Consider the following 24,969-nt stretch of genomic DNA (forward strand, 5'->3'; position numbering starts at 1 on the left):
TCACTCAGTCATGTCCGACTCTTTGCAACCCCATGGACTGTAGCCCGTCAGGTTCCTCTGTCCATGGGGTTCTCCAGGCAAGAATACTGGAGTGGGTTTCCATTTCCTTCTCCAGGAGATCTTCCCAACCCAGGGATCGAACCCAGGTCTCCTGCATTGCAGGCAGACACTTTATCCTCTGAGCCACCAGGGAAGCCAACTGCATATATATCATTTCTTAAATTTCTTTCAGCTACTTGAGATATTAAATGTTTCACAAAAAGAGTGATCATATATCCCAGGAATTAATTCCCAAGTCATTCATACTGCTCAGTATTTTGATTTTAAGTAAACTACAATAGAAATTTTCTATGAATATTTGAATTATTAACTACTGGTAACACATCACCTTTCTTTCTTCTTTTTTTTTTTTTTTTTGGTGAGGGAAACTAACCTAACATTAATTGAGCACCTACTTGTGTCTGGCTTCGACAAGGAGTTTTCATTGAGATTATTCCATTTCATCCCCATACCAACTTCATGAGGTCGGTATCATCCTCATTTTTGTCAGAAGAGGACTATGAAGCTCAGAAAGGTTACAGAGTGTGTCCAATTACACACTTAGTAACAGAGAGAGCAGGGGCTGAGTTTCACATTTAAGAAACCTCTGCAATCTCTTAAGAGGGATGAGAGAGCCAAAGCTGCTGCAGCCCTTCTTACTTTTCCTACCTGAGAACCAAGATGTTACTGACAGAAGGATCCTGTTCTTTCCCACAGATACCTCTCCACCTGGGAGGATGCAGCCTGTTGAAAATAGCAGGGAAAAGCCCTCCAGCAGTAAGGGTGCATGCTTTGGGAAGGTTATGCCTTGTTCACAGCTGCTGTCGGAGGAAGCTACTTGGGGTGGAGCAAACTGGGACAATGGCTAGAGTGGGTGGGCTAAACAGGCCCTTTCTGGGTGGAACAGATATGAGAACATAACGTTTGGAGCAGGCAGCAGTCACAGGCACAGTCACTCCCATTCTCCATCTGCTCATTGATGTTTGTGATCCAACAGGGATTCAAAATTGGGAGAGCAGATGAGTTTGCGCTTTGCATATCTCAAGACTGTCATCTCACTCATTCTATTGTCTCCAAAGCCCATGGCCACCAGTTCCTGCAGTAAAGAGCAGACTGTTCCCATCATCACATCCAGAGTGACTTTGCCCAGGACGTACTGCCCCTGCCCTGATGTGTGGGTGAGCGACTTATCACTGACGCTGTCAGGTCAGCTAGGGTACAAGCATTCTCTGGCAACCTGGCTTCCTGCTTTTCATCCTGCTTTATAACCACTGTCTGTCCATACTTATTCGGAACCTTCGTCTTGATGTCCTGAAGAGGCAGCTGGCTGAGGAGCCAGTCTGGCAGCTGCAGGAACAGCAACTCTTCCTCCTGCATGAGGCTTAGCTTCCTGAGCAGCCCTGAGGAAGATCCATCCTTTGGGAGGCTAAAGATCTTCCTGGCTACTCTAGGGGAGCCTTCATCTTGGTCTCCTTCTTCTCATCTCATGGCTTCTCTTTCATTTTTCCAGGAGGCACATCACCTCCAAGTCCTCTTCCTTAAAAAAGCCAGCTCAAGTGGGCCAGCTGCCATGGGCTTCCCTGGTGGCTCAGCTGGTAAAGAATCTGCCTGCAATGCAGCTTTGATCCCTGGTGGGAAGATTCCCTGGAGAAGAAAATAGCAACCCACTCCAGTATTCTTGCCTAGAAAATTTCAAAGACAGAGGAACCTGCCAGGCTATAGTCCCTTGGGTTGCAGAGTCAGACACAACTTAACAATTAAACTACCATCAAACAAATTTATGATAGCAGTAGGTAATAGCATTGAATCCATTATAGCAGCATATATTTCCAAAGATTATATTTATAAGTAAAAATCTCTTAACTTTATTAATTATATTAATAAGTACTAAGCAACAATAGGAATTATAGAAATAAAAATATTTATTAAAAAATAACACACAAAGCCAAAATGCTTAAAACAATAAGCTCTTTTAGGCTCACATGTGTATGGGTTGGCTAGGGGATCACTAGTGTCTAACGGCCCAGAGATACCCACTTGCACATCTGTATTTAGCAGCACGCAACTAGGTGGTTCTGTTTGTCCTGACTGGACTGTAAATTATGAGGGTTTATTTTTCTTTTTTTTTTATTGTCCAGCAGGTTGGCTCACATTTACTTGTTCTCAGAGTACAGATAGAGAAACAAAAGTGAGAACCCAGGCATTCAAGGACTCTTGATGTCTTGTTTGGAAATGGAATACTGGCATTTCTTTCATACTCTATTGACCACAGCAAATCACAAAGCCAGCCCATATTTAAAGGTTCATGAAATAAGGTCCAACTCTTCTAAACTTACAATGCCTTGTTATATGTTATCAAAGGAATAGTCACAAGTAAGTAAATAGGATCTGGGAAGTTTTCATAAAAATTGAAAAAATTTTCATTAATTTTTTTTTTGTGTGTGTGTGTGTGTGTTAATCTTTTTTCAATTTTTATTTTTACTTTATTTTGCTTTACAATACTGTATTGGTTTTGCCATACATTGACATGAATCAGCCACAGGAGTACATGAATTCCCAATCCTGAACCACCCTCCCACCTCCCACCCCATATCATCTCTCTGGATCATCCCTGTGCACCAGCCCCAAGCATCCTGTATCCTGTATCGAACACAGACTGGCAATTCTTTTCTTACCTGATAGTATACATGTTTCAAGGCCATTCTTCCAAATCATCCCACCCTCTCCCTCTACCACAGAGTCTAAAAGTTCGTTCTATACATCTGTGTCTCTTTTGCTGTCTTGCATAGAGGGTTATCATTACCATCTTTCTAAATTTCATATATATGTGTTAGTATACTGCATTGGTGTTTTCCTTTCTGGCTTACTTCACTCTGTATAATAGGCTCCAGTTTCATCCACCTTGCTAGAACTGATTCAAATGTATTCTTTTTAATGGCTGAGTAATACTCCATTGTGTATATGTACCACAGCTTTCTTAACCATTCATCTGCTGATGGACATCTAGGTTGTTTCCATGTCCTGGCTATTATAAACAGTGCTGTGATGAAAATCGGGGTAGACGTGTCTCTTTCAAGCCTGGTTTCCTTGGTGTGTATGCCCAGCAGTGGGATTGCTGGGTCATAAGGCAGTTCTATTTGCAATTTTTAAAGGAATCTCCACACTGTTCTCCATAGTGGCTGTACTACTTTGCATTCCCACCAACAGTGTAAGAGGGTTCCCTTTCCTCCACACCCTCTCCAGCATTTATTGCTTGTGGACATTTGGATCGCTGCCATTCTGACTTTTGTGAAATGGTACCTCATTGTGGTTTTCATTTGCATTTCTCTGATAATGAGTGATGTTGAACATTTTTCCATGTGTTTGTTAGCCACCCATATGTCTTCTTTGGAGAAATGCCTGTTTAGTTCGTTGGCCCATTTTTTGATTGGGTCATTTATTTTTCTGGACTTGAGCTGCATAAGTTGCTTGTATATTTTTGAGATCAGTTGTTTGTCAGTTGCCTCATTTGCTATTATTTTCTCCCATTCAGAAGGCTGTCTTTTCACCTTGCTTATAGTTTCCTTTGTTGTGCAGAAGCTTTTAATATTAATTAGATCCCATTTGCTTATTTTTGCTTTTATTTCCAGTATACTGGGAGGTGGGTCAAAAATGATCCTGCTGTGATTTATGTAAGAGAGTGTTTTGCCTATGTTCTCCTCTAGGAGTTTTATAGTTTCTGGTCTTACGTTTAGATCTTTAATCCATTTTGAGTTTATTTTTGTGTATGGTGTTAGAAAGTGATCTAGTTTCATTCTTTTACAAGTGGTTGACCAGTTATCCCAGCACCACTTGTTAAAGAGATTGTCTTTAATCCATTGCATATTCTTGCCTCCTTTCTTGAAGATAAGGTGTCCATAGGTGTATGGATTTATCTCTGGGTTTTCTATTTTGTTCCATTGATCTATATCTCTGTCTTTGTGCCAGTACAATACTGTCTTGATGACTGTGGCTTTGCAGTAGAGCCTGAAGTCAGGCAGGTTGATTGCTCCAGTTCCATTCTTCTATCTCAAGATTGCTTTGGCTATTCGAGGTTTTTTGTATTTCCATACAAATCTTGAAATTATTTGTTCTAGCTCCGTGAAAAATGCCGTTGGTAGCTTGATAGGGATTGCATTGAATCTGTAGATTGCTTTGGGTAGTATACTCATTTGCACTATATTGATTCTTCCGATCCATGAGCATGGTATATTTCTCCATCTATTAGTGTCCTCTTTGATTTCTTTCATCAGTGTTTTATAATTTTATATATATAGGTCTTTAGTTTCTTTAGGTAGATATATTTCTATGTATTTCATTATTTTCGTTGCAATGGTGAATGGAATTGTTTCCTTAATTTCTGTTTCTACTTTCTCATTATTAGTGTATAGGAATGCAAGGGATTTCTGTGTGTTGATTTTATATCCTGCAACTTTACTATATTCATTGATTAGCTCTAGTCATTTTCTGGTGGAGTCTTCAGGGTTTTCTATGTAGAGGATCATGTCATCTGCAAACAGTGAGAGTTTTACTTCTTCTTTTCCAATTTGGATTCCTTTTATTTCTTTTTCTGCTCTGATTGCTGTGGCCAAAACTTCCAGAACTATGTTGAATAGTAGTGGTGAAAGTAGGCACCCTTGTCTTGTTCCTGACTTTAGGGGAAATGCTCTCAACTTTTCACCATTGAGGATAATGTTTGCTGTGGGTTTGTCATAGATAGCTTTTATTATGTTGAGGTATGTTCCTTCTATTCCTGCTTTCTGGAGAGTTTTTATCATAAATGGATGTGGAATTTTGTCAAAGGCCTTCTCTGCATCTATTGAGATAATCATATGGCTTTTATTTTTCAATTTGTTAATGTGGTGAATTACATTGATTGATTTACAGATATTGAAGAATCCTTGCATCCCTGGGATAAAGCCCACTTGGTCATGGTGTATGATCTTTTTAATGTGTTGTTGGATTCTGATTGCTAGAATTTTGTTGAAGATTTTTGCATCTATGTTCATCAGTGATATTGGCCTGTAATTTTCTTTTTTTGTGGCATCTTTGTCAGGTTTTGGTATTAGGGTGATGGTGGCCTCATAGAATGAGTTTGGAAGTTTACCTTCCTCTGCAATTTTCCTGAAGAGTTTGAGTAGTATAGGTGTTAGCTCTTCTCTAATTTTTTCATAGAATTCAGCTGTGAAGCCGTCTGGACCTGGGCTTTTGTTTGCTGGAAGATTTCCGATTACAGTTTCAATTTCCATGCTTGTGATGGGTCTGTTAAGATTTTCTATTTCTTCCTGGTTCAGTTTTGGAAAGTTGTACTTTTCTAAGAATTTGTCCATTTCTTCCATGTTGTCCATTTTATTGGTATCTAATTGCTGATAGTAGTCTCTTATGATCCTTTGTATTTCTGTGTTGTCTGTTGTGATCTCTCCATTTTCATTTCTAATTTTATTGATTTGATTTTTCTCCCTTTGTTTCTTGATGAGTCTGGCTAATGGTTTGTCAATTGTATTTATCTTTTCAAAGAACCAGCTTTTGGCTTTGTTGATTTTTGCTATGGTCTCTTTTGTTTCTTTTGCATTTATTTCTGCCCTAATTTTTAAGATTTCTTTCCTTCTACTAACTCTGAGGTTCTCCAATTCTTCCTTTTCTAGTTGCTTTAGGTGTAGAGTTAGGTTATTTATTTGACTTTTTCCTTGTTTCTTGAGGTATGCCTGTATTGCTACGAACTTTCCTCTTAGCACTGCTTTTATAGTGTCCCACAGGTTTTGGGTTGTTGTGATTTCATTTTCATTCACTTCTATGTATATTTTGGTTTCTCTTTTGATTTCTTCTGTGATTTGTTGGTTATTCAGAATTGTGTTGTTCAGCCTCCATATATTGGAATTTTTAATAGTTTTTTTCTCCTGTAATTGAGATCTAATCTTAATGCATTATGGTCAGAAAAGATGCTTGGAATGACTTCAATTTTTTGAATTTATCAAGGTTAGATTTGTGGCCCAGGATGTTATCTATCCTGGAGAAGGTTCCGTGAGCACTTGAGAGAAAGGTGAAATTCATTGTTTTGGGGTGAAATGTCCTCTAGATATCAATTAGGTCTTACTGGTCTTTTGTATCATTTAAAGTTTTTTGTTTCTTTGTTAATTTGCTGTTTAGTTGATCTGTCCATAGATGTGAGTGGGGTATTAAAGTCCCCTGCTATTATTGTGTTATTGTTAATTTCCCCTTTCATACTTGTTAGCATTTGTCTTACATATTGTGGTGCTCCTATGCTGGGTGCATATATATTTATAATTGTTATATCTTCTTCTTTGATTGATCCTTTAACCATTATGTAGTGGCCTTATCTGTCTCTTTTCACAGCCTTTGTTTTAAAGTCTTTTTTATCGGATATGAGTATTGCCACTCCTGCTTTCTTTTGGTCTCTATTTGCTTGGAATATCTTTTTCCAGCCCTTCACTTTCAGTCTGTATGTGTCTGTTGTTTTGAGGTGGGTCTCTTGTAGGCATCATATATAGCTGTTTTGTTTTTGTATCCATTCAACCAGTCTTTGCCTTTTGGTTGGGGCATTCAACCCATTTATGTTTAAGGTAATTATTGATATGATCCCGTTGCCATTTAATTATTGTTTGGGGTTTGGGTTTATATGCCCTTTTTCTGTTTCCTGTCTAGAGAATATCCTTTAGTATTTGTTGGAGAGCTGGTTTGGTGGTGCTGAATTCTCTCAGCTTTTGCTTGTCTGTAAAGTTTTTGATTTCTCCTTCGTATCTGAATGAGATCCTTGCTGGGTACAGTAATCTGGGCTGTAGGTTATTTTCTTTTATCACTTTAAGTATGTCTTGCCTTTCCCTCCTGGCCTGAAGTGTTTCTATTGAAAGATCAGCTGTTATCCTTATGGGAATCCCCTTGTGTGTTATTTGTTGTTTTTCCCTTGCTGCTTTTAAAATTTGTTCTTTGTATTTGATCTTTGTTAATTTGATTAATATGTGTCTTGGGGTTTATAGCCTTGGGTTTATCCTGTTTGGGACTCTCTGGTTTTCTTGGACTTGGGTGATTATTTCCTTCCCCATTTTATGGAATTTTTCAACTATTATCTCCTCAAGTATTTTCTCATGGTCTTTCTTTTTGTCTTCTTCTTCTGGGACTCTTATAATTCGAATGTTGGAGCGTTTCATATTGTCCTGGAGGTCTCTGAGATTGTCCTATTTCTTTTAATTCATTTCTCTCTTTTCCTCTCTGATTCATTTATTTCTACCATTCTATCTTCTACTTCACTAAACCTATCTCTGTCTCTGATATTCTACTATTTGTTGCCTCTAGAGTGTTTCTGATCTCATTTATTGCATTATTCATTATATATTGATTCTTTTTTATTTCTTCTAGGTCCTTGTTAAACTTTTCTTGCATCTTCTCAATCCTTGTCTCCAGGCTATTTATCTGTGATTCCATTTTGAGTTCAAGATTGTGGATCATTTTCACTATCATTATTTGGAATTCTTTCTCAGGTAGATTCCCTATCTCTTCCTCTTTTGTTTGGTTTGCTGGGCTTTTCTGCTGTTTCTTTACTGCTGGGTATTCCTCTGTCTCCTCATCTTGGTTATATTGCTGCATTTTGGGTGGCCTTTCTGTATTCTGGGAATTTGTGGAGTTCTCTTTGTTATGGAGTTTCCTCACTGTGGGTAGGGTTGTATCAGTGGTTGTCAAGGTTTCTTGGTTAGGGAAGCTTGTGTCGGAGTTCTGGTGGGTAGAGCTGGATTTCTTCTCTCTGGAGTACAATGAATTGTCCAGTAATGAGTTATGAGACGTCTATGGTTTTGGAGTAACTTGAACTGCCTGTATGTTGAAGCTCAGGGCTGTGTTCCTGTGTTGCTGGAGAATTTGCGTGGTATGTCTTGCTCTGGAACTTGTTGGCCCTTAGGTGGTGCTTGGTTTTAGTGTAGGTATGGAGGCGTTTGATGAGCTCCTATTGATTAATGTTCCCTGGATTCAGGAGTTCTCTGATATTCTCAGGATTTGGACAGCACCAATGATAAAACAACTAGATTAAAGATGAAAAGTTTCTTCACATTGAAGGACACCCAGAGAGGTTTACTGAGTTACATGGAGAAGAGAAGAGGGAGGGGGTAGTTAGAGGTGACTGGAATGAGACGAGGTGGGATCAAAAGAGTAGAGAACAAGCTAGCCAGTAATCACTTCCTTATGTATGCTCTTTAGTCTGGACCGCTCAGAGATGTTCACGGAGTTATACAGGGAAGAGGAGAGGGAGGAAGTAGACAGAAGTGACCAGGAGGATAAAAGAGGGAAATGAAAAGGAGAGAGACAGATCCAGCCAGTAACCAGTTTCCATCGTCTGGAACACACAGAGATTCACAAAGTTGAGTTGAGAAGAGAAGGGGGAGGGAGGAGACAGAGACAACCTGGTGGAGAAAAAGGAGAGTCCAAATAAGGAGAGAGTGGTCAAGCCAGTAATCTCGCTCTCAGGTAAACTTGGGTACTGAAGATTGGGTTTTGAAAAGTACAAAATTGACAACAAATACCAAAAAGCAAAGATTAAAAATCTAGAGTAGAGCTTGGACTTTAAAAAATACAATATTAAAGAAAAGAAGAAGAAGAATAAGAAAAAAAATGTCATGAGAATTATTAAAATACAACAACAACCACACACACAAAATATATATGTCATTTGCTTTAAAAATAGGGTCTTTTTTTTTTGAAAAGTAATAGTAGGTTATAAAAATTAAAATTAAAGGAGAAATAGAGAACTTAAAAATTTAAAAAAAAGTTTAAAAAAGGAGAAGAAAAATAAAAAAAGAAAAAACAATCAAACAACAACATCAACAACAACAACAACAACAACAAAAGAGAATGGTCGTAAATATAGTAAAGATATTTCTGGGACTTTCTCTGGTGTTGTGGGCAGTGTGGGGTCACTTCCAAGGAGGTTCCCTGTTTAGCTTCTTCTGTTTGTTGGTCTCTTCAGTGTCTGATTTCCGCCCTCACACAAGGGAGGCGGTGGTGGACACCTTTTTTTTTTTAGACTCACTTTTTCAGTTGTACTGTGGGGAGGGAGGGATGCTGCAAACAAATAACACTGGCGTGTGCTCGCAGTGTCTCAGCCATGCTGGGCGTACCCCTGCACATGGTGCACACTGCTCAGGCTCTATGTTGCTCCTTCAGGAACCGTCTGAGGCTAGTCCTAGGCTGCATGCACTTCCCTGGTCTAAGCCGCTCAGGCTCGGCTCTCAGGTAACCCTCAGAGGTGCAGATTCAGTTGGGCCTGTGTTTTGTGCCCTTCCCAGGACCGAGTAGCTCAGGTGTTTGGCAAGCATGGTCACTGCGACTTATCGCCTTTCCCTGCTGCTCAGTTTTCTGGGTGTACTGCTGGTGCCCCTTGTCAGGCAGATGGTGACTGTCCAGAACCCCAAGAAGTCTTAGTTAGCAAAGAAGCCTGCTTGCAGTTTGATAGGTAAAGTCTCTCCAGGGCTGTGACTGCCCCCTTCCAGCCCTTACAGCTCTGGCTGCCTGTCACCGGCGGGGGATGGTCTGCAGTGGGCTATTTCTGTTCCATCCTTTGTTCTGTGAGCAGTCCCAGCAGTGTCTTATGTTAGAGCTTTTCGTGTGGCAGCTATCCCACAGTCTGGTATGCTAGCCCAAGTTAGTTTGCTCTAACATTAAGGGTTATATTTGGGGCATTCTGGCCCAATTCTTAAAAAGCACTGCAGCCCGCGCCTCCCTGCCCAGCCCCCACTTGCTAGTGGCGGATGCAGGCGTCTGCACTGCTTCTCCGCTGAGGGAGTTACCATTGGGCTTGTAATCTGTTGGTTTTAATTATTTATTTATTTTTCTTCCCTGTTATGTTGCCCTCTGTGCTTCCAAGGCTCGCCACAGACTCGGCAGTGAGAGTGTTTCCTGGTGTTTGGAAACTTCTCTCTTTTTAAGACTCCCTTCCCGGGATGGGACTCCCTTCCCAGCATGGAGCTCCCTCCCTACCTTCTTTGTCTCTTTTTTCATCTTTTATATTTTTCCTACCTGTTTTTGAAGACAATGATGTGCTTCTCTGGGTGCCTGATGTCCTCTGAAAGCATTCAGAAGTTGTTCTGTAGAATTTACTCAGCATTGAAATGTTCTTTTGATGAATTTGTGGGAGAGAAAGTGGTCTCCCATTCTATTCCCTCTCCATCTTCTGAATCCCTCCTGTGTGTGTTAATCTTTGAAGATAAAAAGTAAACTTGTCTCTGAAAATTTTAACAATTTTAGGTATGTATGGCTTTTATTTCTGTATTATTTTAAAAATTTTTATATAGTTTTTTGGGGATATTTTAGTAATAGTTTAGTAATAACAAAGGACTGTCTAGTCAAGGCTATAGTTTTTCCCGTGCTCATGTATGGATGTGAAAGTTGGACTATGAAGAAAGCTGAGCGCTGAAGAATTGATGCTTTTGAACTGTGGTGTTGAAGAAGACTCTTGAGAGTCCCTTAGACTGCAAGGAGATCCAACTACTCCATCCTAAAGGAGATCAGTCCTGGGTGTTCTTTGAAAGGACTGATGCTGAAATTGAAACTCCAATACTTTGGCCACCTCATGCGAAGAGTTGACTCATTGGAAAAGACCCTGATGCTGTGAGGGATTGGGGGCAGGAGGAGAAGGAGAAGACAGAGGATGAGCTGGCTGGATGGCATCATCGACTTGATGGACATGAGTTTGAGTGAACTCTGGGAGTTGGTGATGGACAAGGAAGCCTGGCATGCTATGATTCATGGGGTCACAAAGAGTCAGACACGACTGAGTGACTGAACTGAACTGAACTGAATAGTCAAGTTTGATGCTTATCTACTTGAAGTTTTAGTCTCTCAGTCATGTCCGACTCTTTGTTACTCAATGGACTGCAGCCTGCCAGGCTCATCTTTCCATGGAATTCTCTAGGCAACAATACTGGAGTGGGTAGTCATTCTCTTCTCCAGGGGATCTTCCTGACCCAGGGACTGAACCCAGCTCTCCCATGTTGCAGTCAGATTCTTTACTGTCTGAGTCATCATGGTCTACATAATTGGCTGCTATTATTATTTTCCTAAAAATTAGCATATTTATATTTTTATCTAATAATTTAGCTTCATCTCATAAGTTTTGAGAAGCTAAAACTTTTGTATATTTAAGGAAAAAAGATTTTCTAATTTAAAGTATGGGTTCTGTCATTTTTGATACAAATTATTTATTCAGTTCAGTTCACTTCAGTTCAGTTGCTCAGTTGTTCCGACTCTTTGCGACTTCATGAATTGCAGCACACAAGGCCTCCCTGTCCATCACCAACTCCCGGAGTTCACTCAAACTCACATCCATGGAGTCCGTGATGCCATCCAGCCATCTCAACCTCTATCGTTCCCTTCTCTTCCTGCCCCCAATCTCTCCCAACATCAGAGTCTTTTCCAGTGAGTCAACACTTTGCATGAGTTGGCCAAAGTACTGGAGTTTCAGCTTTAGCATCATTCCTTCCAAAGAACACCCAGGACTGATCTCCTTTAGGATGGACTGGTTGGATCTCCTTGCAGTCCAAGGGACTCTCAAGAGTCTTCTCCAACACCACAGTTCAAAAGCATCAATTTTTTGACGCTCAGCTTTCTCCACAGTCCAATTCTCACATCCATACATGACCACTGGAAAAAACAGCCTTGACTAGACGGACCTTTGTTGGCAAAGTAATGTCTCTGCTTTTCAATATGCTATCTAGGTTGGTCATAACTTTTCTTCCAAGGAGTAAGCATCTTCTAATTTCATGGCTGCAATCACCATCTGCAGTGATTTTGGAGCCCCCCAAAATGAAGTTTGACACTGTTTCCACTGTTTCCCCATCTATTTCCCATGAAGTGATAGGACCAGATGCCATGATCTTCGTTTTCTGAATGTTGAGCTTTAAGCCAACTTTTTCACTCTCCTCTTCACTTTCATCAAGAGGCTTTTTAATTCCTTTTCACTTTCTGCTATAAGAGTGGTGTCATCTGCATCTCTGAGGTTATTGATATTTCTCACAGCAATCTTGATTCCAGCCTGCGCTTCCTCCATCCCAGCTTTTCTCATGATGTACTCTGCATATAAGTTAAATAAGCAGGGTGATAATATAGAGGCTTGATGTACTCCTTTTCCTATTTGGAACCAGTCTGTTGTTCCATGTCCAGTTCTAACTGTTGCTTCCTGACCTGCATATAGGTTTCTCAAGAGGCAGGTCAGATGGTCTGGTATACCCATTGTTGGTTACTACGAGTGAAATGACACAGAACATACAAGACATACAAGACGCACACAAGAGACATACACTCTGGCCAGAGGGACAAGAACTGGGAAAACTAATTGCCGTTTATTATTATAAAGCCCTCTTTAGGCAGAATTCCAGACTGTAAGAATAAGCCTTTTCAGTACAGTGCAGGTGCATACATGTTATCGTACAGCAAAGGGGAGTGAAATCTTGTCTACTGAAGAGTTGGCACAAAGCCCTCATCTCCTTCTTATCTCAAGAAGGGAATGCTCCCTTGTTTGCAAGGGACCATTACACTCAAGGCTGTGTCCAGACTCTTTGGCAGAACGCCTCGTATGCAAGGACACTAAGCCTGAGCAGAGAGACCCGTTTGCAGGCAAATCTCTGCTACCCTATTAACCCTTCACCCATCTCTTTCAGAATTTCCCAAATTTATTGTGACCGACACAGTCAAAGGCTTTGGCATAGTCAATAAAGCAGAAAGAGATGTTTTTCTGGAACTCTCTTGCTTTTTCGATTATCTAGTGGATTTTGTCAATTTGATCTCTGGTTCTTCTGCCTTTTCTAAATCCAGCTTGCATAACTGGAAGTTCATGCTTCATGTATTGTTGATCCTGACTTGGAGAGTTTTGAGCATTACTTTACTAGCGTATGTGATGAGTGCAATTGTGTGGTAGTTTGAGCATTCTTTGGCATTGCCTTTCTTTGTGATTGGAAGGAAAACTGACCTTTTCCAGTCCTGTGGTCACTGCTGAATTTTCCAAATTTGCTAGCATTTTGAGTGTAGCACTTTCACAGCATCATCTTTTAGGATTTGAAATAGCTCAACTGGAATTCCATTACCTCCACTAGGTTTGCTTTGTTCATAGTGATGTTTTCTAAGGCCATACTTGACTTCACATTCTAGGATGTCTGGCTCTAGGTGAGTGACCACACCATCGTGATTATCTTGGTCATGAAGACTTTTTTTGTACGGTCCTTCTGTGTATTCTTGCCATCTTTTAAAATCTTCTGCTTCTATTAGGTCCATGTCATTTCTGTCCTTTATCAAGCCCATCTTTGAAATGTTCCCTTGGTCTCCAATTTTCTTGACGAGATCTCTTCTTTCCCATTCTATTGTTTTCCTCTATTTCTTTGCATTGATCACTGAGGAAGGCTTTCTTAGCTCTCCTTGCTATTCTTTGGAACTCTGCATTCAAATGGGTATATCTTTCCTTTTCTCCTTTGCTTTTCACTTCTCTTCTTTTCACAGCTATTTGAAAGGCCTCCCCAGACAGCCGTTTTGCTCTTTTTCATTTCTTTTCCATGGGGATGGTCTTGATCCCTGTCTCCTGTGCAATGTCATGAACCTCCATCCATAATTCATTAGGCACTCTATCTATGAGATCTAGGCCCTTAAATCTATTTCTCACTTCCACTGTATAATCATAAGGGATTTGATTTAGGTCATACATATATAGTCTAGTGGTTTTCCCTGTTTTCTTCAATTTTAGTCTGAATTTGGTAATAAGGAGTTCATGATCTGAGCCACAGTCAACTCCTAGTCTTGTTTTTGCTGACTGTATAGAGCTTCTCCATCTTTGGCTGCAAAGAATAAAATCAACCTGATTTCGGTGTTGACCATCTGGTGATGTCCATGTGTAGAGTCTTCTCTTGTGTTGTTGGAAGAGGATGTTTGCTATGACCAGTGCATTCTCTTGGCAAAACTGTATTAGATTTTGCCCTGCTTCATTCCGTATTTCAAGGGCAAATTTTCCTGTTACTCCAGGTATTTCTTGACTTCATACTTTTGCATTCTAGTCCCCTATAATGAAATGTATATCTTTTTTGGGTGTTAGTTCTAAAAGTTCTTGTAGGTCTTCATAGAACCATTCAACTTCAGCTTCTTCAGTGTTACTGGTTGAAGTATAGACTTGGATTTAGTGTGTTTTAAATTTTTTAAAATGTATTTGAAATATCTAAACTTCTAGATATATTTTCTAGCATAATAGCGTATTGTCCAGAGAATGTAAACTGAATCTTTATACAGATGATTCTCACTGCAGTCCATAAAGTCAGAAAGAGTACGACACATCTGAGCCACTGAACAACAGCAAATGTACTATAGAAGTAAGTCAGACAGGCACAAAATAATACATACTTATGCTTCCATTCATATATAAAATTCAAAACAAGCCAAACTATTGCTTATCCTTGGAGAGGATATAGTGACTAAGTGAAGGCATAATGGAGATTTTGACAAGGCTGGTGATATTTTCTTTCTTGAACAAGGTTCTACTTGCAATTGGTAATTTGTGAAAATTCATTAAGCTGTTTATACTTGTGATTTGTGCACATTTTAGTATACTTGTTATATTTCAGTTAGAAGTTGGAAATCTCAATGAACTTGTTTATAGCAGATTCGATAGAGCTGAAGAGAGGATTAGTAGGATAAATATGAATTTAAGGAGTTATGAGTTTACAGCATAGAGATTCAAAGAGATAAAATTATGAATAAGAGTTTACAAGATATGTAGAAGAAAATGAGAATGCTACAATTACACATTCATATTTCTAATAACATCTTTGTCACTCCTCTCATCAGAGCAAAGAGTCTAGTCCCTCAAGGCTTGAATCTGGTATGACCACCTTACCTGCCTCTTGAGAAATCTGTATGCAGGCCAGGAAGTAACATGGCCAGGAACTGGACATGGAACAACAGACTGGTTCCAAATAGGAAAAGGAGTATGTCAAGGCTGTATATTGTCACCCTGCTTATTTAACTTATATGCAGAGTACATCATGAGAAACGCTGGGCTGGAAGAAACACAAGCTGGAATCAAGATTGCCGGGAGAAATATCAATCACCTCAGATATGCAGACGACACCACCCTTATGGCAGAAAGTGAAGAGGAACTAAAAAGCCTCTTGATGAAAGTAAAAGAGGAGAGAGAAAAAGTTGGCTTAAAGCGTAACATTCAGAAAACAAAGATCATGACATCTGGTCCCATCACTTCATGGGAAATAGATGGAGAAACAGTGGAAACAGTGCCAAACTTTATTTTGGGGGGGCTCCAAAATCACTGCAGATGGTGACTGCAGCCATGAAATTAGAAGATGCTTACTCCTTGGAAAAAAAGTTATGAGCAACCTAGATAGCATATTCAAAAGCAGAGACATTACTTTGCCAACTAAGGTCCGCCTAGTCAAGGCTATGGTTTTTCCTGTGGTCATGTATGGATGAGAGAGTTGGACTGTGAAGAAGGCTGAGCACTGAAGAATTGATGCTTTTGAACTGTGGTGTTGGAGGAGACTCTTGAGAGTCCCTCGGACTGCAAGGAGATCCAACCAGTCCATCCTAAAGGAGATCAGTCTTGGGTGTTCTTTGGAAGGAATGATGCTAAAGCTGAAGCTGCAGTACTTTGGCCACCTCATGCGAAGAGTTGACTCATTGGAAACGACTTTGATGCTGGGAGGGATTGGGGGCAGGAGGAGAAGGGGACGACAGAGGATGAGATGGCTGGATGGCATCACTGACTCGATGGATGTGAGCCTGAGTGAACTCCGGGAGTTGGTGATGGACAGGGAGGCCTGGTGTGCTACAATTCATGGGGTCGCAAGAGTCGGACACGACTGAGCGACTGAACTGACCTGAACTGAACTGAACTGAACTATATATTTTAATTTTTTTTCTTTCATTATTATTTTGTGCCAATGAGAAGTGTCATTAAGATATACCTACTTATGCTGGTTAATAGTACCTACACTTATTTGATGTGGACCTGGTCAGTTCAACTGTGACTTTTGTTTCCTTTTGTTTGTGGTGGAATGAATCAGAATATCCAAATCTTATCATTATAGAGATTGTTCTTTCATTTATTCAACAACCATGCACTGTTCACAGTGAGTAAGTTACACCAGGTGAAAAATGAAGAGCTCAGAAGGCCCTCCTATGCCTTTATCTTCTTGCTTTCACTATACTTCCCTTCAGTCAATCAGTTCCTCCTATGTTAGCCTCCTTGCTGTCCTTCAGTGACAGAAGTTTGTCCCTTTTTCCTGGAAAGTTCTTTTTCAGCATAATTGTATGCCAGGCTTTCTTTTGTCTTTTTCAGCCCTTTGGTCAAATGTCATTCTATTAGCAACTCATTCCTTCACTAACTGCATCCCTCCCTATGACAATTTCATATTTTCCCCCACAGCACTTATCATCATTAACAGATAATTTTGAAAAACAGTATTATTTGCTACCCTTGTTCTCCCTTATCTTTCTTCCTGAAAGCAAACCTCAAAATGACATGTGTTTTTGTTTTCATTACTATAATGTTCTTAGTACTTGGAACAGTTTCTAATCATAGTAGGTACACAAATATGATTTTTGAATGAATGGATATATGAACTAACAGTGCGCAGTGAAATCAGCCTTTGATTTCAAAAAAAGGAAACCCCAGCACTGTGGTGGCTTATAATAAAGTTTTATTTATTGCATTGGCTAAATATCCCAATCTCATTCTAGGAATTGATGGAGCCTTCACCATCAGACACATTGCCTTTCAGGGATTAAGCCAACTTCTCACTGTTTCTTAAATTCTCCCACTCAAAAATGATAAATAGAAAGCTCAGTCACATTTCACTCTTCCCAGAATATAGTTTTTAGCTACCTGTGCCAAAGAAGGCAGGCTGTGATAATGGCAGAGATCATATTTGTATACAGTGGTTAGGAAAGACCTCCTAGAGAGAATAACAGTTGAACTGAGCTCAGATTTCTTTCTAGAGGCCATCAATTATGGTGTTCTAAGACATGATTTAGATCCAAGTTCTATGTTATCTGCCAAAAATTAATAGAGTTAACCTTATTTCTCAGTATTATGGCATTAAGTGAGATATTTCATATGCATAACTTAGCACAGGTTCTAGAAATTAATAAATACTAAAAAATGCTGTCTATTATTTAAATCATTATCACTGACATTTAAAGTCTTTTTGAATCAAACAGTGAGTCTTTCTTCAAACAGTGAAATATAAAAACATATCTAAAGGGAGTAGATCATACTGGGTGGATTTTTTTCATAAAGAGGACCATTCATGATTGTAGGACCCACTAAAAAGAGGTAAGCTTTGAATTATGTTTGGTTGAAACACTGGCTACACACTAATCTGTATGAAAGGTGGATAATGCTCTTGAAATCAGAGCAATGATGGGAGCACACATGAATATATTGAAACAAGTTATTTATCAAACACTGAGCAAATAAACCCTGCCAGAAATATAGGGTCAAATTTGTATTCAACATTTATGTTTTAAAACTCACCTACCACCAACAGTATCTGGAGATATTTGTAGAAATATATTGTTCAGTAATAACAGTTAATGCCAGAGATAGAGAAGATCAACAAAGCATTAATCTCAATTACTTTGAAGTAGAAGACAAGTTTTCAAAAAGGTAGTCATGCACAAGCATGTGCTATAAGCTAGAATACTTTTAAAAAGATTAATATGGTAATATCAATATGATGCTAAAATACTGACTACTAAGGAGGAAGAAAAATTACTGGTATTTTATTATGGGAGGAAAGCTCTGTGAAGATAGTTTGGAGGAAATTTTGACGTGATGTATTTAGACTGGAAGGGTGACAATGAATTCATACAGAAAAACAAATAAATAGAAGCACTTAAACTCCCTGTACTGTTCTGTACCTCCCATATTGTTTTATCCTCAATAATGAAAGTTTAAAATAATTAAGCATGTTGGTTAAACACATACTACTCATTAATAGAGTAATTACCATAGATTTCCACAGTAAGATAAGAGTGTATATCTTAATACTCGATTTATTATGCAAAAACATTATGTTCTTTAACTCCTTATTATAACTCGTGAGGATTGCTTATAGAGTTACTGGAAAGCCTACTTGAAGTTATGCTGTGCAAAAAAGAGTTAAGAAGATAGAGGAATACGATCAAATATGGTTGCTTATCATCATATGATACCAATTAGTATTTCACTAACACTGATTATTAAGGAGCACAGTGTGACTTACATTTCCATTTTCACTTAACACGTTTTCTTTAGGTGTTTAGTTGTTCACGGGTATGAGAATTTATTTTGCTATTCACTGAGATCTCAGTTGGAGCTCTGACATTCCTGACTTATCAGAGCTTTTTCCACTTCAAGAAAAAAAAAATACCATTTCTCAAGGCACTAAATTACTTTTAGTATTACAATTGCTAGTCCTTTGTCTCTCCTTGATCCTCTGACATTTTTTTCATGTCTCCTCTTGTAGTGCACTTGAGCAGAGCTATTTTGATTAAATAACTCCCCAGAGGACTGAGATTATAATACAATAGTCTTCCAAACAGGTTATTCTTGAGTACATATTGCCATTATGCAGTGCAGATATAGCATCAGTATTTCATAAATGCATGTTTCTATGAAATCTGCCAAGTAGATGAATATCTCTTTCATTGTTCCTGACATCATTGAATTATAAATAATAAAGTGAAGCTCAAATTGTTTATTTGCAATGGAAGAGCTCTGAGAAAAATTTCAGTTATCAATGATATAGTAACCTCTAGAAAAGACAGGAACTTTAAAATTACAGTGAACACTATCTGAAATAATTCCTCTTAAATTGGGCAATTGCTCAAAATTGCCATAAGTCAACTCTCCAAATCCCAAAGAGTGAAATGAATGGTGAGTACGTACTTATTCATACTTTTCTTTTTTTCCAGAATCAATCTGCTTCAGTGTTTTGAAGTTAAGATAGTATTAGATGGGTGAAGCGATTACTAACTAGCGTGGTTTGACCAAGGCAGACTCTTCACTACTAGTCAGATTCTTTATTCTTCTGAGAAAGTGGTTACAACAGTTCTGAGGAATAATATTCTTCCTTTCTTATGTCAAATGATCACTTTCATTGCACATGGAATGATTTAAACATTAAACAAAATATGAGACAATTTAATTGAATCTTAAGAATTCGAGTTCTTAAGTAAAATAAAGTCAAAAGTAGAATTTTCATCAGTGTGATTAATTATTCTCTTCCACCTTTTCATGTAGTTAGCATTTTAGTAGAAACCATTGTATGTTAAATCTTCAAGGCATTAAGTGAAAGGCCAATGAAGCCTGACTCAGTTTGAAAGTTCCCATTTCATATAGTTATCTTACTCCCAGACTCAGAAAAACTAAAATTCTTGACACGTTAAAAAGTAAGGAAAACTACAAAGCTTCAGTTATGTAAGAAGATGAATTGTGGAGATCTAATGGACAACAATGTGACTATATTAACAATGTTGTACTGTACCAATGAAATCTGCTAAGGGAGTAGATCAAAATTTTATCACTGCACACACAAAAAATAGAAAAATAGTAACTATGTGAACTTATGGGTATGTTAATTAGGTAAGTAGTGTGAATATTTTACAATATATATAGTATATCAAATCATCAAGTTGTACACTTAAATATATACAATGTTTGCTGCTGCTACTGCTAAATTGCTTCAGTAGTTTCCGACTCTGTGGGACCCCACAGATGGAGCTCACCAGGCTCCGCCGTCCCTGGGATTCTCCAGACAAGAATACTGGAGTGAGTTGCCATTTCCTTCTCCAATGCATGAAAGTGAAAAGTGAAAGTGAAGTCACTCAGTCGTCTCCAACTCAGCGACCCCATGGACTGTAGCCCACCAGGCCCCTCCATCCATGGGATTTTCCAGGCAAGAATACTGGAGTGGGGTGCCACTGCCTTCTCCAAGCATATATTGGATACATAAATTACATCTAAAATGTATAAAACTCATCAGCCACCATAGGACTAGTAAAGGTCAGTTTTCATTCCAATCCCAAAGAAAGGCAATGTCAAAGAATGTTCAAACTACTGCACAATTGCACTCATTTCACATGCTAGCAAAAAAGGCACAACATTCTCCAAGTTAGGCTTCGACAGTAAGTGAATCAAGAACTACCAGATGTTCAAGCTGAATTTAGAAAAGGCAGAGGAACCAGAGATCAAATTGCCAACATCTGTTGGACCATCAAAAAAGCAAGAACATCTACTTCTGCTTCACTGACTATGCTAAAGCCTTTAACTGTGTGGATCACGACAAACTGGAAAATTCTTAAAGAAATGGGAATGCCAGATTACCTTATTTGCCTCCTGAGAAACCTGTATGCAGGTCAAGAAGCAACACAACAGCAGTATGGTTCAAAATTCGGAAAGGAGTATGTCAAGGCTGTTTACTGTCACCCTGCTTATTTAACTTATATGCAGAGTACATCATGAGAAACGCTGGGCTGGAAGAAGCTCAAGCCAGAATCAAGATTGCCGGGAGAAATATCAATAACCTCAGATATGCAGATGACACCATGCTGATAGCAGAGATTGAAGAAAAACTAAAAACCTCTTGAAAATGAAAGAGGAGAGTGAAAAAGCTGGCTTAAAACTCAACATTCAAAAAACGAAGATCATGGCATCCAGTCCCATCACTTTGTGGCAAATAGTTGGGGAAAAGTGGAAACAGTGACAAAATTTATCTTCTTAGTTTCCAAAGCACTGCAGATGCTGACTGGAGCCATGACATTAAAAGATGCTTGCTACTTGGAAGAAAAGCTATGACAAACCTAGACAGCATATTAAAAAGCAGAGACATTACTTTGCCAACCAAGGTCTTTATAGTCAAAGCTATGTTTTTTTAGTAGTCTTTTATGGATGTGAGAGTTGGACCATAAAGAAGACTGAGCACCAAAGAATTGATGTTTTTAAACTCTGGTGTTGAAGAAGACTCTTGAGAGTCCCTTGGACTTCAAGGAAATCAAACCAGTCCATCCTAAAGGAAATCAACCCTGAATATTCATTGGAAGGACTGATGCTGAAGCTGCAACTCCAATACTTTGGACACCTGATGTGAAAAGCCATCTCTTCAGAAGAGACTCTGATGCTGGGGAAGACTGAAGATAGGAGGAGAAGGGGATGGCAGAGGACAAAACAAGTGGATGGCATCACCGACTCAACGGACATGAATTTGAGCAAGCTCTGGGAAAAGATGAAGGATAGGGAAGACTGGTATGCTCCATGGGGTTGCAAAGAATCCGATATAATTGAGTGACTGAACAAAGTAACAAAAATACTCAGTCTCAAAAAAACTCAATAAAATGACAAAATATTTAATGTTAATTTAATATTTACGCAGAATCCTTACCAAAGGAAGCCCCAACATGTATTGGTTAGAGTTTAATCAAAGAAGTAGTACACTATATTTAGGGAACTTCAGGTGGTTTGGGGATTCTCAGGTGGAGCTAGTGGTAAAGAACTTGTCAGCTAATGCAGAAGAGTTAAGAGATGTGGGTTCAATCCCTGGGTTGGGAAGATTCCTTTGAGGAGGAAATGGCAACCCATTTCAGTATTCTTGCCTGGAGAGTCCCATGGACAGAGGAGGCAAGTGGGCTACACTCTGCATATCCTAGAGTCGGATATGACTGAAGTGACTTAGCACACACACAGGAGGTCTTGATTTGTGTTTCTGTCATTTATATCTAAAATTTAAAAATATAATTTCACTTATTTCTTGTTGGCCTTTTAAAAGGAAAATGAGGCAAGTAAATTGATTTTAAAATAGCTTGGTTAAAAAAAAATCTAGCACATTAGTCAATAAGGGTTTACCAAATGTTTAATTTATATAAGATATATGTTCTTCTATTAGGCAGTTTTAGAGACCAGGGTTAGATGGGAAAAATAAAACAAAACTTGATTTTCTTGAAACACTACAATACCACATTTATATTTATTTATACAGCTTAATTAATCCCCTTTTAGTTTTACTGCCAACATAAGCAATTTATATTGCAGTGGCCAAACACAAAGCAAGATATTTGGAAAGCTACTAAGTAGGGAATATTTTCTGCTCAAAGCTGGATATTTGATCAAAAGCCCTTTAAATTAAATCAGATTTTTTAAAATTGCTATTGTTTCCTTTTTTCATCAATTTTGCTTAAATAAATTTTAGTCGTTTAGGAACACAAAATGCGGAATGGTTCCCAGTGTGTTATTTAGCACAGGCCTTAAGCTTTTGGGAGGAGTTTTATTTTCTTATTGCAGATATAATCATGTTGATGCTATTTGTCATGGACCAAAACTGGACAGCTTAGTGTTTTAAAGCCAGGCCTTTCTATCAATCTTTCTGAAAGAACAATGAGATTAGCACTACAGGCTTCACATTATTGATTATTCTTAAATTTATGACTCCAAAAATTCAATGTGATAACATAGCCCAATTTCACCAATCGAAAGGTTGAAGGAGAAAGGTTAACACTTTTATCAATTCACCAAATTTTGGCATAGCCCTAATACATATGTTAATTCTATATATTGTTTTTCAAACTTTCTAATATATTTTGGATTTGGAGAAGTATTAAAATATGACTTGTGTTTAGTTTTCTTTGTCTTTAGTTCAATTGTATTACTTCTCTCTTTATAACATAATGGTAAGAAAGAATATCATAATACTACTTTAGCTGGTATGAAAGTGAAAGTGAAAGTTGCTCAGGCATGTCTGACTCTATGCTATCCCAAGGAAGATACAGTCCATGGAATCCTCCAGGCAAGAATACTGGAGTGGGTAGCATTTTCCTTCTCCAGAGAATCTTCCCAATCCAGGGATCAAATCCAGGTATTCTGGCATTGCAGGCAGATTATTTAGCCGCTGAGCCACCAGGGAAGCCCAAGAATACTGGAGTCGGTAGCCTATCCCTTCTCCAGCACATCTTCCCAACCCATCAAACTGGGATCTGCTACACTGCAGGCAGATTCTTTACCAACTGAGCTATCAGGGAAGCCCCCAAAATGTAGTTAAAACCCCATCCAGATAAGCCTTCTCCCTGTTGCCCTCTGACAGATTCTGACTTGCACAGATGTCCATTGTAAAGTTATATTATGTGACTCGATTTAATTTGGTTTTCATTGAGTGGTTCCAGTTTCACAGAATTACCATCATCCCTCCTTATCCTTATCTGTAGTACTAATTCCATGATGCCAGGGGATATCAAAGTCCTCAAATACTTCATTTGGCCTTTTCTGTCCTATCTGCAGTTTCAACAGTCACAGATTCAACCAACCCCAGATCCTCGGTTGGTTGAATCTGTGCCTTGGAAGCCTTCAGATTGGAAATCCCTGGATAAGGAGGGGCTACTGATACTAAACTCCATGTTAGACCATCTGACACATTCTTTACATTTGTGTTATTTAGCATGTCTGGAGGTAAAAAAAGTATAAAACATGGAAACTCACTCCTCTAACAGCTAAAATATACATTGTGCACTGTATCATCTTTGTCTTTGACTCTATTTCTCATTCTGACTTTTAAATTTTGATTATAGTTACAAATAACACTTCCTGTTTTGCATTTATGAGAGCATCCATTGTGACTATAAGAAATACATCTGTGACTTTTCTACTTTGGAGCTGGAAGGAAGTTTATAAACATTATAAAATTATTTCTCACAATACTCAAACCAAAGTTTAATATTCTCATATTATAACCAGGGAAATGAGAATTGAATGCTAAAATTAGTTGTTAATTGCCTAATACATTAGGGAAAGTGGTGGTCAGGTCTAGGCTGAGCGCTTGTAGTATGATCCCAGATTTGTAGATACTGTAAATAAGCTAGATGTTGTTTAGTCTCTGTTTTGTCCAACTCTTTTGAAACCCCAAGAAATGCAGACCCACAAGACTCCTCTGTCCATTGGATTACGCAGGAAGAATACTAGAGGGGTGGACATTTCTTTCTCCAGGGGATCTTCCCCACCCAGGGATCAAACTTGTGTTTCCTGCATTGGCAGGTGGATGTTTTACCACTTACCACTGGAGAAGCCCAAACTAGATGATGAGGTGAAGTCACTCAGTCGTGTCTGACTCTTTGCAACTGTAACCTACTATTCTCCAGGCAAGAACACTGGAGTGTATTGCCATTTCCTTCTCCAGGGGATCTTCCCGACCCAGGGATTGAACCCCAATCTCCCGCATTGGAGGCAGACGCTTTAACCTCTGAGCCATCAGGGAAGCGGATTACAGAATATTATTTACAATTAATATGCTCAGAGTTCATGAAAGGATTATATCTTGTGCTTTGCATAAGCTTCTGAGTAACATGGTCTAATTTTTTGAAGGAATTGCAACAGTGATTACTTTTATTAATAATTAACACATATTACAAGATCATTTTATTTCATTCAATCCTTTCTTGCATTTTTTGGCATAAATATGTGATTTTTGAACTGAATTTTACATTTTACTGAATTCCACATTCCATGACTCATATTCTACTTTCACATTTACAGGAGTAACTTGAGTTACTTTGAATAAAGCTCATACAAGTGATAGAATTAAAAAAAAAATTATAGTATACCAATATTTGTGGGTGTTGTTGCTGTTCAGTTACCAAGTCATGTCCCACTCTTTGCGACACCAGGGACTGCAGCATGTGATTCAGTCAGTCAGTTCAGCTGCTCAGTTGTGTCCAACTCTTTGCGACCCCATGAATTGCAGCACACCAGGCCTCCCTGTCCATCACCAACTCCTGGAGTTCACTCACACTCACGTCCATCGAGTCAGTGATGCCATCCAGCCATCTCATCTTCTGTCGTCCCCCTCTCCTCCTGCCTCCAATCCCTCCCAGTGTCAGAGTCTTTTCCAATGAGTCAAC

At 38.8% G+C, this 24,969-nt stretch overlaps 1 pseudogene; it reads right to left on the minus strand.

Moving 5' to 3' along the window:
- Positions 1-1,012: 1,012 nt before the first annotated feature.
- Positions 1,013-24,969, minus strand: part of LOC138442965 (DNA-directed RNA polymerase III subunit RPC4 pseudogene) — a 42,533-nt pseudogene continuing 18,576 nt past the window's right edge.

The sequence above is a fragment of the Ovis canadensis genome, chromosome 6, assembly GCF_042477335.2.
Source record: "Ovis canadensis isolate MfBH-ARS-UI-01 breed Bighorn chromosome 6, ARS-UI_OviCan_v2, whole genome shotgun sequence".
Taxonomy (NCBI): domain Eukaryota; kingdom Metazoa; phylum Chordata; class Mammalia; order Artiodactyla; family Bovidae; genus Ovis; species Ovis canadensis.